This window comes from Triturus cristatus, chromosome 7, assembly GCF_964204655.1.
Source record: "Triturus cristatus chromosome 7, aTriCri1.1, whole genome shotgun sequence".
NCBI classification, from domain to species: Eukaryota; Metazoa; Chordata; class Amphibia; order Caudata; family Salamandridae; genus Triturus; species Triturus cristatus.
Window position 1 is genome coordinate 1,653,967,456 of NC_140590.1, and position 16,433 is coordinate 1,653,983,888.

Sequence of the window (16,433 nt, forward strand, 5' to 3'; positions counted from 1 at the left end):
CAAAACCCTCACTCCCAGCAGGGTCTCTCATGAGGCCACAGTCCGGGCTGGACCTAGCAGGGCTGGGCCACACTACAGTGCCATTGAAATCACGCAGGAATGCCATCCAAATCTGCATATCCTGCTTAACCTCGCTGGACAACCGAGTGTGGTGATGCTTCTCTTTCAAACCAGACTTTGCTTGTGCAATAGAATGCAAAAAGGGGCGGGCCATTGGAATGATTCGTAGTGCAAAATTAAGCATTCCCACTGCCTTCTGCAGTTGATGTAAAGTGACCTTTTCCCTGCTCAGGCAATCTTCCAATGCTAGTGTGAAACCTCTTACCTTAATCAGTGGCAGGCGTGATACACCCTCCACTGAATCTGGTTCTATGCCTAGAAAGTCAATTTATGTTGTCAGTCCCACTGTCTTTCCTGGTGCCAGGGGGACCCCAAACTCGCACACAAATGTGCAAAATGCTTCCAAAGTCATGTCACACTCTTGGGACCCTGGTTCCCCTAATGGTAATCAGTCACAATATCGAATTTTAAATATCGATATTGGCAAAATATCGAGTTTGAAATATCGAGTGGACATAATATCAATATCGACTTACAAAAATATAGTTGAACAGAATATCGAAATGCAGGTAAGAAATATCGTTTTTCATAATATCGAAGTTAGTAATATCGACAGTCATAATATAGTTGTTAAAAATATCGAATTTTTTATAAGTGTTTTAAGCGTTAGTATATGTATTAAAAGTATGTATTATTTTTGTACTGTATGTTTGAATTTTTCAAAAATAATGAATTTTATGTTAATTAATTTTTGCATAATTTAAATCCGTAGCGGGCTGTGGGTTTATAGGGAAATAGGGTGGGAAGTAATTTAATTATAATATATATTTTTAGAATTTTTAGAATTATTTAATTATATGTTAATTAGTTTTTGCGTAATTTAACTCAGTAGCGGGTTGTGGGTTTATAGGGGAATAGGGTGGGAAGTAATTTAATTGAAATTAATTAATTATTTTAATAATTAATAATTTAGTATTTAATAAATAATATTGTTAATTAAGCAACTAATGTATTATTAATTCATTATCAAATTGAATATTAACAATTAATAATTATTGGAAATTATGTTAATTGTGTTAATTATTTTGATTAATTAGTGATTAATTAGATATTAATTAATAATAATTAATTTGTAAATATGTTAATTGTGTACTTCTTTTAGGAGTACTTTTGAGGGTTGATAGTGGAAATGGGTAGGAAGTACTTTTGTTTCAATGTAATTTGTATTATTTTTTATATTATATTTATTAAAAGTTATTTTATAGTGTTAATTGTGTGAATTAATTTAGATTTGATGGATATTAATTTTTTTGAGTTAATTGTAATTAGTCAATTAATTCATTGTTAATTAATTATGTAAATTTATTAATATTTTAAAATATGTAGGTGACGTTTATAGGGGAAAATGGTGGAAGGTAAGTTAATTTTGAAAACAAAATTACTTGTTAATTATTGTTAATTATGTTGCAGGAGTGGGTATACTAAATTATTCCCCTACGCTATCCAACATTTTCCCTACTGTTACACTTGGTGGAGTGCGAATATTAAATTATTTATTCCCACCTGCACTTTCCCTACTGTTGCACTCACTGGAGTGGGAATAGTAATTTTTAGCCACCCGCTATCCAACACTTTCCCTACTGTTGCACTCACTGGAGTGGGAATAGTAATTTTTACCCACCCGCTATCCAACACTTTACCTACTGTTGCACTCACTGGAGTGGGAATAGTAATTTTTACTCACCCGCTATCCAACACTTTCCCTACTGGTGCACTCACTGAAGTGGGAATAGTCATTTTTATCCATCCATTAGCCAACACTTTCCCTACTGTTGAACTCACTGGAGTGGAAATAGTAATTTTTACCCTCCAGATTTCCAGCACTTTCCCTACTGTTGCACTCACTGGAGTGGGAATAGTAATTTTTACCTTCCGGCTATCCAACACTTTCGCTACTGTTGCACTCATTGGAGTGGGAATCGGAATTTTTACCCACCTGCTATCCAACACTTTCTCTACTGTTCCATTCGCTGCAGTGGGAATAGTAATTCTTATCCACCCGCTATCCAACACTTTCCCTACTGTACCACTTGTTGGCGTGGAAATTTTATCCTTTACGTTATGCAACGTCTTCAGTATTGTTATATTTAGGGGCCGATTCCGATCCTGTATTTTTTTTTCCCGTACGACTCGTATCCGTATGTTTTTTACGTACGAATCGTACAAGTCACGTCCGACCCGTGAAGTACGATTCGTACGGGAAAAAGTACATACGGATCGGCCCGATCCATACGAATCGTAGCGGGAAAAGTTGTACGAGACGGACCCGGACACTTTTCCGTACGAATCGCAAAAAGACAGTCCGAGCGTACAAGTACTATCCAGACCGGCTTTCCGATTTACGAATCGTACGGAAAACGTCCCGTACACGGGGAATGACTTGTACATATGCAATGTCGGTGTACCCACCGTACATACACAATGTTGTTGTACGCACCAATTTTGTATTACGCACCGTACATACGCAATGGCGGTGTACGCACCGTACATACGCAATGTCGTTGTACGCACCAATGTTGTAGTACGCACCATACATGGCAATGGCGGTGTACACACCGTACATATGCAATGGCGGTGTACGCACCATACATAGCAATGGCGGTGTATGTCCCGTACATAGCAATGGCGGTGTACGCACCGTACATAGCAATGGCGGTGTACGCACCATACATAGCAATGGTGGTGTACGCACCGTACAAAGCAGTAGCGGTGTACGCACCGTACATAGCAATGGCGGTGTATGCACCGTACATAAGCAATGGCAGTGTACGCACCGTACATATGCAATGGCGGTGTACGCACCGTATTTAGCAATGGCGGTGTACGCACCGTACATATGCAATGGCGGTGTACGCACTGTACATAGCAATGGCCGTGTACACACCGTACATACACAATGCATGGGGGGGTGTGCCTGTACGACTCGTACCCCTGTACTGTACTGAACCACGGACACTGTAAAACAGCACAAGGAGGGTCTATTCGACTCGCACAACACCACAAAACACGTCTACAGTGCACTAAAATGGAAATGACTGACCTGGACACATCCAAACAGGCAAACAGAAGGGCAAACTCACAACCACCCCTTATAACACACCCACCAAAAATTCAAACTGAGGCCCACCCAGAAATGGACCAATAAAAAGGGCCCACACACACAAACCATGAGCCTTTACAACAGACTCACTGCAGCTAGAGAGCACACACCAACAACTGCACCCATCCACCTTAACATATACACCGTCACACAACCTCCTTCACACATACCCCCTCTACACATTCACACCCACACCGTCACATTCAGACCCACACACCCACAACCATCCACACCCTCACCCCACACCATGCCCACAGACAAGAATCCAAAGTTCACAAGGGAGGAGCTGGAGATCCTTGTCAATGAAGTCATCAGAGTCGAGCCACAGCTGTTTGGAACATTGGTCAGACAGACCAGCAAAGCTGAAAAATCACGGCTGTGGCAGAGGATCGTCGTCGATAGGGTGAATGCTGCTGCACCCATCAGAAGAACCAGGAATGAATGCCAAGCCAGGTGGTACGATCTGCGGAGGGCGGTCAAGCGCAAAATGAATGATGACTACGCCCAGAGCAACATCACTGGAGGTGGTGCGCCCCGCAGACCAGTACATTGCCATCCCTGGGAGGAGAAGATGATGGCCCTGCCTCCGCCGGTGGCAGTACATGGACTGCAAGGACTTCCAGAGCCTGGTGAGTACACAAACAACTTACGTAACATGGGGGTAATGGCATCCACACCCCAACTACACCAAATGCACGCAACTACCCCCAAGCCCTCACCGGCCAGAACCACATTCAAAAATAACGCTAATGCCACTAACATGTGTATGCTCCATTGAGAAAGCAAGGCCATGCTATGTCCCGTGCTACATGAAGCACTAACCCAAGAATGGATGTCCGGTATGCTGGGAGGGTGGGTGGCAAAAAACACATTGGTGAACTCCAAATCAGACACAATTGCCCTCATCCCGTATGGCCCAGGTACATACCCATGCACCATGCACAATGCACAGGGATTGGGAAAGTACTGACAAGAAAGCTCACACTCGGCCCGGGTGTAGGCAGCACAAGGCCCTCCTGTGACCAGTGCAAACACAAACAAAAAGACAACCAGGTCAGATATCTAGGACAGGAACTCACACTCACTGTCATGGTAGCATGCTCCATGGGGGGACAGCTACATCACCTGGGAGCCACAGTGCCAAATCACACTACACCCACCAGCAGGCCCTGTCACACACACCCCTTACACAAGCAGACACCCCCGGGACAGGCAATGGATGTACACACTGTCACAATGGACATGTAACACAACAACACCAATACATAGCCAAAGAAGCATCCAAGCCAAAAATCTGCATGTCAAAGACTCAGGAGAACATATCAATCTGTCCCCCGCAACATACCCATCCACAAGTGAAGATTGAGGAGAATGCTAGGCACATACAACTACCTGGAGGAACAGTGCCAACTTGAATGTGTATGATGCATGCATGTTGCATGAAACAGCATTAACATTTTCTGTCTCTCACACACAGGGCAACGGGATGAATCTACCCCCAACAATGGTGGCCCGGGAGGAACCTGGTCCCACCAGCAGCGACGCCTCTCAACATTCCGCGGATGACCCCGACTGACCTGGACCCTCTGGTGTCCAAGCCCCTGCAGAAACTGGTTCAGGACCATCTGTGCCAACCACCACCCCCATTCCTGCCACATCCCAGGAGACACCGAGGAGCCCTGCCCGCAGTGAACAACTGAGCCAGTCTGACCAGGAGGGACAAGGAGCGCCGGGCACCCAGGAGGAGGCAGACAACACTGCCACTGCCATCCCTCAGGGGTCCCGTAGACCCGATGTGCCCACAACGGCAGGCCAGGCTCGTGTGGGCAGGGGTGGTGGGAGTGGAGGCAGGCGGAGGCGAGAACCTGACCAGGCAGCTGAAGGGACCGGTATGTCACACATACACAACATCATGGAGGAATACCGGCGTGACACCAGGGAGTTCAGCCAGGTAGTGGGGACCCTCACAGAGATCAAGAACCAGCAGGCAGAGCAACACGCCAGTCAACAAGAACGCCAAGGACGGATGGAGGCAAGACTGGCTGAGCTCCTGGCGGTGCAAAGGGACATAAGCCATTCACTCCGTCGGATCGCCGACAACAAGGGCAACCCTCCCTGTGCCAGCAGGCGAAGACCACCACCAGCCACAGGGAGGGAGGAGGAGGAGGAGGAGGATTCGTCCGATGGAGCGTCCCAAGCATCGTCAAGGCCTGCATCTGAGGGTCCCCAGAGGAAGGTGGGTCATCCACGGAAAAGACCGTGAGAGGCAGCGGACCATCCACATCTCCCAGGTCACCTGGCCTGGCACCTGGCCTTCATGTGCGACTGCATCACCTCATTGATTGACATCATCTGCCACATGGACCTGCTGGTCACACTCTGACTAATGATGCCAAACACTGTGGTCTGGACTCTGATGACTTCAAATGGCAAGGATCTCATCTCCCCCTGTGAACTTTGGATTCTATGGTCCCTGCATTGCACCTTTTTTAGTGCACAAATCACGCCCCAGACCTATAATTAAATAATTAATACGTGACATTTTATGTTGCACTCATTTAGCATGAGTCCACAACATACGTGTGGGGATATGTCAAAGTATGCCTGAGTGTGGAACTAACTCCAGCCATCCATACACTTGGATCTGAGTCCGGTCAAGGACACACATGTGTCTCAATGTATCACCAAATACAGACATGGAGCCCAATACTCACCCGTAATGGCCTCAAGCTGCTGAGGGGGGGCTTGCAATACTGCTCAGACAGACCAATTTGGAAGAGTATCATGAAGGTGTAGAGGTCATGGGTCATGTTGATGTGCCCGGTCTGTTTGGAGAGGTGGGAGAACTATCTCCTGCATGCAGTGTTTATGTGGATGTGATGAATGGTGGCCAGGGCAAGGTGGGCTGCACGGAGTTGGGCCAACGGGGTGTTGGATGACAGACGTCCAAGGTTTATTTTGAGTCTGGGGTTGTGGACTGCCTCCTGAGTGTGGTTGAGGAGTCTGAAGGTGATCTGCAGCAGACAATGAGCCATTCTAGCTATCTCAGGTGGACGGTGATGTGGCTGGGGCTGGGGATGTTGAAGATGAGGTGTGCGGATGCACCCTGGATGTGGACAACTTCTGCTGCAGTTTTGCTGTTGTTCTACGTAGAGGCCGGTGCTGTAGTTGAGCCGGCTGGTGTCGTGGACCTGGGGGACGGTCTGTCTTGCCTTGTAGTGGATCTATCTGTGGATCATTTGCAGCATGCGGAGGGTGTTGCTGCATGAGGTACAGATGGTGGTGAGTTGCATGGTAATTGTCAGCGATTGGTCCATGATGAACACCAGCTTGCGTGCGTGGCCACTGGGTGCTGGTGCGGTGCCCAGACCAGTGGGACACAAGAAGTTGACACAGCCGTAAGGGGATAATCCTCAGATGATTACATCAGTCCTGTCCAAGTCCAGCCTCAGGTGGCTGATGTTCAGCCATTCGACAACGGATCTCATGCCTCCTTGAAGTTTGGATCTGGCAATGGCTGGCTCTTTGGTGAGTTTGAGGAGCAGCTGGGTGTCAATGGCATACGAGATGATGATGAGGTCGTGTGCGCATGTGATGGTGGAGAGGGAGGTCATGGAGACATTGAAGATCGTCACGCTGAGAGAAGAGTCCTAGGGCATATGCCACATGACCCCAGTGTACTACATGCTGCAGGGTGGAGGCAGACTCCCTGGGCCTTGCTGGTGAGCTACTTTCTGATTGAATCCTGGGCCCTCCTCTGGATACCAGTGTTGGAGATGTGTGAGCTGACAGTGTGGTAGCACATGGTGTACAATGCCGTTGAGAGGTCAAGGGGGGTGGGCTCACCATTGTTGAGCAGGGCAAAGTTGTCGTTGGTGGTGGCAATGATGACGGTTGCAGTGGTGTGAATATGGTATGGTGCCAGTTGCCTGCAGCTGGTTGCATGGAGGAAATTTGTCAGTTGCTTGTTGAGTGTCTTCCGGATGACATTTGCTGGGTAGGGAAGCAGGGTGATATACCAGGAGATCCTGCGGTACTGCCGTCCGTTGTTTAAGAAGGGTGGCCTGGGTCTATGCATGCCTCCAGCATCCATGGAATGTGGCTAACTCAAAGGAGACATTCAGGACGCGCTGGACGTGGGCTTCAAGGATGGGGAATGATGTGGTTGAGATGTTGTGTGGGAAGGGGCCTGATGGAGAGCCAGAGTGGATGGTGAACATGAGCCAGGTAGTGTACTTGCTGCTGACGGGAGTCCAGAACCTGAGGGGGGTTTGTCCTGCGGATAATAGTGCTGTCTGCCTCTGTGTGCCAAGGCTGTTGTGTATGGCCATGAGCTAGCAGTGGTACAAAGTTTCAAGGGATGTGATCTGCCTTGCAAGGGTCGGGTGTCTTGGATGGAGATCTGCTGTCAGTTCACTCACAATGCTGATGAGCTCCTTGATGTCGTGTGTTTTGGTGTCTTAGCACTATCTGAAGAATCTCCACTTGTCCTTGCTGATGATATGGTGATGGCTGTGTGTGGTCTTTTCCAGGCCTGTAAGGTAAATGATGGCTCTTTGTGTTGCAAGGTGCGCACAAGAGTCCGGCTATGTCTGTAGGAGTCCAGTAGGTCTGCCTTGTCCCAGGTACCTTAACTATTGTTGTGCTTCACAGGAAAGTCTGTCAATGTGGAAAGATTGTTGGATCAGTTGCTGATCCAGTGCGTGAGGTTTCAGGGTGTTGCGTTGGTGTTGTTTTGAGTGTCCCACACAGCTTGTCTGTGGTGACTTACATCAAGCATCTTTGGGGGATCATTAGCAGGGTGTGGGCAGTGTGTTGCTTGTCGGAGACGTCGATTAAAATGTTGATGGACCAATGATGGATGGTGGTGTGGTTCTCCTCCAGCAAGAAATTACTGGCACCCAGTCACATGTAGCCTGTGGAGGTGAGGGCGTGCGTGCAGATGTACATGTTGATGGCTTAGCACAATTGTGGATGTAGGCCTGGATATCTGTAGATCAGTGTTACTCTGAGGGTTGCCAGGGAGTTGCTGCAAACCCGGATTTGTGACTCTGAGGGTGTACTTGTGAATCAATTGCAAATCATAATCTGGGATTGTTGGTGCCGTCCCTGCGGGTGATCTTGTATCCATCTGAGATGGCAATGAAGGAGTCGTGTGCTGAGGATGCTTATGTCCAGGTTACTGTCATGAAGGTGATGTGTGGGCCTGTTGTGTTGAGGAGGTAACAGAGTCCAATGGAGTGCTGGTGGACGGAGCGGGTGTGGAGTAGGAGGCATATGACCTGGTTGTTCTGACAGGGTCTGGTAGGCTGGGCAGCGCTGTGTAGGCAGTTGGAGTTGTACACTCAGCATGCGAAGGTGTCGTGCGTGCGCTTAGGGGTTGCCTGATAGCAGGCGGATGATTGTGTGGAGGACATTGCTTGGAGGTTGGCTGCAGCATGAGCCTGTTGTGTTACGTGGGTCATGCAAAGACCAGAGGCTCGGGCACTGTGCACTTTGCAGGCGTAGACGGTCCTGCCTTTGGCACGGCATTGGCGCAACAGTGGCACAGACAAGCTGCTGGCTGCATTAAGAATGGGTGGAGGGGGAAGGGAGGAGCATTTTGGAGGCGTGTGGGTTGCAGAATGATGGCACTCGGCGGGGCGTTGCCGCAGGTGACGCAGCAGCAGGAGGAAGGGGTGAGAAACTAGGCAAAAAATAGCACACAAAGACAAGGAGGTCAGAAAGGCACAGTGCAACAGGTGTATGTAAAGGAAGGAGTGTCAGGTAACTCATGGGTCACTACGAGAAAATGTATGAGCAATCACCAAAAATGACGGTCACAGGGTCAGGCAACAAAATGCGGAGCTGCGCACAGGAGACACACCATCATCATGTGTTCACGTCCTGTTGTGTTGAGCAACCTGCACAAATACATACACAACCAGGGACTTCATGCACAATAAATATTATTAGCCATGAAGAACGGCATGCATGTTGCCGAAGTGGACATACACATATGCTCAAAATTTGACAAGTATGCCATAGATGACGCATGCAAACTGGCAAGAGAGCTGCAGTGACAGAGATGAGGCACTTTGGATTGTGCTGAACACCTTTATTCCAAATACACACACAGAGGGAAATGCATCCATGTGAACAGACTCACAGGTCAGTTGACAGAACATGTGGGACATACGCTGGACCCCCCCTTCACGACACGGATGATGTCAATCCCAATGAACTGGCACACAAGTCAAGGGGATGAGCCAAACACATCCTGCTGCACACGGAGAGGCTGCAATTCCCCATAGAACCTGTTGTTGTGATGTCCCACATATGTCCACCCGTAGCATCTGCAATGTTTCAGAGGCAAGGTTTACACACATTGATGCCTTCATCAGACGCCACACTCCACTACAGATGACAGTCAAGAAGGGTGACTATCATGTCATGGGAGTGATGCTACATGTTATAGGCTCCATGGTGAGAAGATATGTATGCATGGTACCCCAACATACACAGAAGCAGGCCCACACATTCCCAACCCGTACCACCACCAAAAAGCTTTGCTGCTATCCTTACCCAAACTGACATTTCCAAATGTCCGTGCATGGAACGCTGATTTAGCACACGTTGCAATCCTCATGAGGAATAGCAGGAGGACAAAGATGACACGAGCAGACTACAGGCGCAAAAACCTGGGAATGACAGACACACAAGAAGTCACCTAAAACAATTCTCGCCGCACACAGGGACATTTACAAAACATGAACAATGTTGGACACATGTAAATTTCAAAGAAAGTCTCTCCGCAAACCTGTGTGGCATGACATCATCACTCGAGTGACACATCAGAACACACATAAAAGTCACTTTGCATTCAGTCAGATGGACACACACACTGCAACACATGCCACTCAATGCTACAAGCTTGCACACTCATACCCAGTGACTCACCATTATGAGAAGAAGTTGCGTATGAGCTGACTCCGGATATCATCCTCCTCCTCCTCCTCATCACTACCCTCGTGAGCAAGCCCTTGATCCTCCACAGGTGGATGTTCCTGGTCATCCGGAACCAGGATGAGTGGCACTGTCTTCTCAACTGCCATGTTGTGCAGCATGAGGCACACGAGGAAGATTCGGCAGACCTTCTCCGGGGCATAAGGGAGGGACCCGCCTGTCTTGTCCAGGCACCGGAATCGGCTCTTCAGGAGGCCAAACGTCCTCTCAATCACTCGCCTGGTCTGCCCGTGTGCATTGTTGTACCTGTGATCTGCAGCTGTTCTTGGATTGCGGAGAGGTCTCATTAGCCATGGTATGTTGGGATATCTAGAGTCCCCTACATGGAAACATCATGTAAAAAAGTGGGTCAGGAGATGCCGTAAGAGCCAAAGATACCGCAACACCCAGGACAAACAGAGTATACCCACCAACAAGACATGCCCGTTCGTTGTGCAGCTGCAGCATCATTTGTGGCACCCTGCTACGCCTCATGATGTAGGCATTGTGTGCTGATCCTGGAAAACGTGCACAGACATGGGAAATCAGCATATTAGCAAGACACACCACAAGGGCATTTATCGAGTGGTAATGTTTTCTATTGCGATAGGCTTGTTCCTGTGCCTGTGGTGGTACCAAAGCCACATGTGTACCATCAATGGACCCAATGACATGGGGCATCCCTCCCAGGGCATAGAAATCACCCTTTACATCTGTCAACTCCTCAGGAGTAGGAAATGTGATGAATTCATCAAGGTGCTCCAACATGGCGGCTTAAACATCACGCAGGACACGGCTGAACATTGTCTGTGACATGCCACCAACATCAGCTATGGTGAATTGAAACGTACCTGTGGCAAAAAAATGTAGGGCTGCCATCACCTTCATCTTTGGGGTCAGCGCAGTAGGATACCTGTGTCGCGGTTGGAGGTGTGGTGCCAGCCTGTCGGTCAAGTCCTCAATCAACTGTTGAGTGAATCTGTAACGTCGGATGCAGGCACGTTCCCTCATGGCACCCAAGTCTGGCATTGGTATTGGGACCGGCGGTGCCCTGCAAGACATTGTTTGTAAGAATGAAGATTGAGAGTCTGCCAATATCAATGTCAATGAACATAGCACATGCTACACTGCTAATACACATCAGGTAACTATGGAGTCGGGTGTGTGCAATACATACAGGACACATATGCCAGCTTGCCGGCATTCCTACGAAAAGCCAGATACACCTGTTGATTGTCAAGTCTACATGACATGCCCTGAAATGAGTTGGTGGCCAGTCTGAGTGAAGAGCCACAGATATCACCTGAGTGACACACAACCACATAGCTGCATTGGAAGGATGTCATCTCATCCACACAGCTGACTGCAAGGCACACGCACAGGTCACAAGGAATGTCAAATGTACATATTAAACACATTGCGATGAAGGGGTACACGTGACAAGAGAAAGACACAGCCATTGAGACAACGCCGACATGTATGACTGGAAAAATATGATGTCCGATGCACACAGACCCTACAGCGGTGGGAATCCACATGTGGCATGGTGTGCGTAGATGTGTCCCATGCCCATCTCCACACAGACCCATGTTGGATGCACCAACAGCAGATGCAGTTGACGGAACACTGACATCAAGCTCATGGGAACACATGACACACACCTGACATAGTCATAAAGGGGCACGCAGATCGTGACATGTCAGTTGATAGAGTGTCCCTGTCCGTGGCATCAGGAGACAGGTGCGGGTGGTGATGACTGTGCCATCCCACTGCTGCTGTGCATGACACAGTTGGACTACAGACACACATGTGGCAAGTGGCAAGGTGATGTGTGCCACATAGTGCCCCATCACACATGACATGTGTCCACAGGTCATCACACATCAATTGTGCAACTAGATGAGATGACCTGTGCAATATCACTGGCTGCCACACCTAGGGCCTGCACATAACAGTATGCAATGACAAGTACTTGATGGACATCCTTGTGTGACTTGTAGCCCTCCATTCCTGGCATGTGTGCGCCTGTATTACCATTGTAAGCGTGTGAAATGCGTACCCGTACGTGTCAAACGCACTGTACTACTAGTGCGTACCCGTACGTGTGAACTAGTGCGTACCCGTAGGTGTCTAACGCACTGTACTACTAGTGCATACCCGTACGTGTGAACTAGTGCGTTACCGTAGGTGTCTAACGCACTGTACTACTAGTGCGTACCCGTGCGTGTGAACTAGTGTGTACCCGTAGGTGTCTAACGCACTGTACTACTAGTGCATACCTGTACGTGTGAACTAGTGCGTACCCGTAAGTGTCTAAAGCACTGTACTACTAGTGCGTACCCGTATGTGTGAACTAGTGCGTACCCCTAGGTGTCTAACGCACTGTACTACTAGTGCGTACCCATACGTGTGAACTAGTGCATACCCGTAGGTGTCTAACGCACTGTACTACTAGTGCATACCCGTACGTGTGAACTAGTGCGTACCCGTAGGTGTCTAACGCACTGTACTACTAGTGCGTACCCATACGTGTGAACTAGTGCATACCCATACATGTGAAACGCACCGTACATCCGCTATCATCGCGTGTATACGCTTCGTTTCACCATTGTACTTGTGCCGTAGGGGTACATGTGAAACGCACTGTACACCCGCTATCATCGTGTGTGTAAGCTTCATTTCACCATTGTACTTGTGCCGTAGGGGTGCATGTGAAACGCACCGCACACCCGCTATCATCGCGTGTGTACGCTTTGTTTCACCATTGTACTTGTGCCGTAGGGGTACGTGTGAAACGCACCATACCTGTGTGTGGATTTCAAAATTACATAGGAGACACATAGGGGACAAGTATTAGGCCCTAAATGCATGCTGGTTGTCATGGAGACAAAGTTTTCAGTTGAAAAGTGTCGATCATGTGTCCTGGAACAGTCAGTTGGCCACAAAATACAATGTTGCAAAGTGGTTGTTGACTTGACGTGATGCTCAAAATTTGTCATCGGTGTATGTTTAAAGTCATTGGTGTATGTTTAAAGGGATTGGAGTAAACGTAGGATGCGAATGAGTCTGACCAATCACTATGTACTCCTCTAAATGAATGCCCCTCAGCAAGACAGATATAAGGCAGCCAGAACCCATGAGAGGGCACTTGCCTGCACAACTTTCCAGTCGACCACACTGCTGCTGTCTCTGCTTCCTCTGGACCATGTCACATACTGTGGAGAGGGCTCAGCCATTCACCCACGAGGAGAATGAAGCCTTGCTGGATGTCCTCCTCCCACAGTACACCAAGCTGTATGGGAGACCAGGGGAGCAGGTGAGTGCTGAGTCCACTAACTTTGCCTTTGCACCTGTTGTGTGACTGTCAATATTGTGTCCAGGTGGGACAGACATGCAATGTTGTTTAGAGTGGGTCCCAGGGGGGGGACATGCTGATGTCTCTCATGCAGAGCATGATGTAGTTCCTGTGTGCACTCCTCACTTGCATTGTGCTTACTGTGACTTTCACTGTATAGTGCATGACACTTTCAGCCTTGCAAATCCTTGGTGGTTTTTTTTCCTATTGTCCTGAGGTGATTCAGTGGTCCCCCTGGTGTGACAGGTGACTGTACCCACAGATGTGTATGAGTTGAGTGGCCCTGAGGTGAGAGTGTCCAAATGATGTGTACGACCTCATGGACAGTGATGTGTGTGAATGTTCCTTGTCATGTGGGTGAGTGTATATGTGAAGTGTTGCACCACAGCTGCATGGAGGAGGCAACAGATCAACCCATCTGATGTGACAAGTAAGCCGTGCTGTGTGTCTGACTTGCAGAGCTAGTATGACACCTGTGACACCCCACTGGCAAGTGGCACATGTGCAGAGTGAGGGTTGTATCCGCTGTTGTTAATGACAGGCGAGTGATCTGTGCTTGGGTGTGTCTGTCTAGTATGCTGATGGTGCGTCATTGGAGTGGGACCTGTGACTGCTTGGCACGTGCTGGCCTTCAGCCTGCTGTTGCATGTGCTGCACAGTGTGTGGCATGATCAGTGAGTGTGTTGCACCCCTCATGCCCACCTGTTGACCTTCAATGCCATGTAGTGCATTGGGGCTTGCACAAATGCCAATTTCTTATTGTGTATGATGTAATTCCTGTCTGCATCCTATGCCCTGTTCAACATTTTAATGATGTTCAAATGTGTGTCTCTGGAACATGGAGCAGGTGTATTGATGTTGTGTCACTTTGTCATCCTGACAGGTAACTGCCTATGAGAAGGGCGTGATCTGGAAAGACATCGTCAGGGCCTTGAGATCTGAGGGGGAGCGTAGTCAGCAGCTGCCACAGGTCTACAAGAGGTGGCAGGACATCCGGTGTTGGACCCGGCGGATCGCCCGGGTCTAGCTGGGGCTCGACAGCCTCGCCCCGACGGCGGCCGCCGACGCCTGACCCCCCACATGTCCTGGCGGTGGTATTCCCTGAGCTCGATAGGCAGTTACAGGAGAGACTGCAGCAAGGAGGGGGTAGGTACATGGCTGTTTGTCGTGTTATGTGTCGCCAGCTTTTGGAAGTGCTCTGTAGCCTGGATACACTCCCAGAGTTAATATGTGCAGTGCATTTTCTGTTCCCCAATGTCACCTGGTGCTCTTTTTCATCCCTTCCCCTCCTTGACATGTGTCCCCTGGTCTGTGTGTAATCACATTTGCACATGGTCATCTAGGGTGCCAGTAAATCTAAGTGCACATTGCTTTCGGCATCATGTGGGAGGGTGGTCTGTGACTTATGTTGGTACCTTGCCTGTGCCATGACCTGTTCACTATGTTGGGGGTCCATATTTGTTGCCACTGATGATGATTCTCAACATAGGAATGTGAGCTTTCAACTGAACACCTTTGCAGCATGCATGACCAATGTTGTGGCCTCAGACATGATGTGCATGAGTGGGCGATATGCATATTGCCATGACGGTTGAACATGCTACAGTCAGCTCATTCCAGGACCACGGAGCAGTGTGCCCACTACAGTCCCCTGAGACACCCTGGCCTCCTAATCATGTGTGTCATCCAACACTGTGCACATTCTCTGTGTGTTCAGCATAGGTCTGCCTCTGTGGCATTGTTCCCTGGCCTTTTTAGTATTTTGCAAATGTGTGCTACATGTGTCCACTGGACAGGGATACACCATTTTGCTTGTGGGCAGTGCCTGTGTGGCTATTCACAACAATCTGTTGATGGTTGTTTGTCACAAATACATGTTGCCAGCCCCACGAGGGTGATGTGTAAATGAAGCTATTTTTCCAGCACAGTTATTGTAACCCTGAATAAGAGGTGTCACTTCTTGATCTGTATCAATCACATTGACTCAGGCATGGGGTGGGGTGTGCGGGAGTCGGGAGAGGCATACATGTGCAACCCTGATTTTTCACTGCCATGTCTGACTTGTGTGTGACACTTGGCTGTACAAAGAATCACCGTGCAGTGCCCCTGTGATGCTGGCCAGTGCTTAATTTACCTGCTTTGCAGCCTGTGTCAGTTATTTAAAAAACATGATTCCTGCTCATACATTTTTAGCACCTGTGTGTGGTTCAGATGCAACGCTGTTTGGACTTTGTGTGCTGACATCTGTGTGTACATTCTGGCTTGCCATGAGGGCGTCCCCACAGTACAGCTAGGCTTTTTTTCTACACAATTGCAGGCCCATTAGCTTATGCATTGTCCTGGGTGTAGACATGTGTGCCACTCAAGATGACAGGCAGTAGGTCATATGTGTAGCCAAATGTGTAATCAGGTGACAGATGGCCATGTGACAACTGACATAATTCAAGTTGTTACTCTTAAAAAATTGTACTTTGGCACTCACAGCACTTGTCAACAGTTCTTCATGTTTTAAATGTGGAAATTTGATGATTTGTGTTAAGAACACTGATGTGCCTGCATGAAAAAAGTCGCCCAAGGAAGTGCACACCAAACGACATTTCCACTTTCATGGAACACACTGGCACATTTTCTAAGAACCCACTGTTAGAATTAAATGGTGTTGCAGATTCTCCATATATATGTTACTACAGTGCTCTTGATTTTGTGAGACTCCTTTGTTGTTGGTGATACAAACTGACGAGTCTCAAGACATCAAGACTAGGGGTGGGCGGGATTTGCGAAAGTGACTTTCGCAAATTATCGCGAAAATGTTAAAAATCTCCGCAAACACGCGGAAATATCGCGAAGATGCGGAAGTTTTTTTCCCGCCCGTTC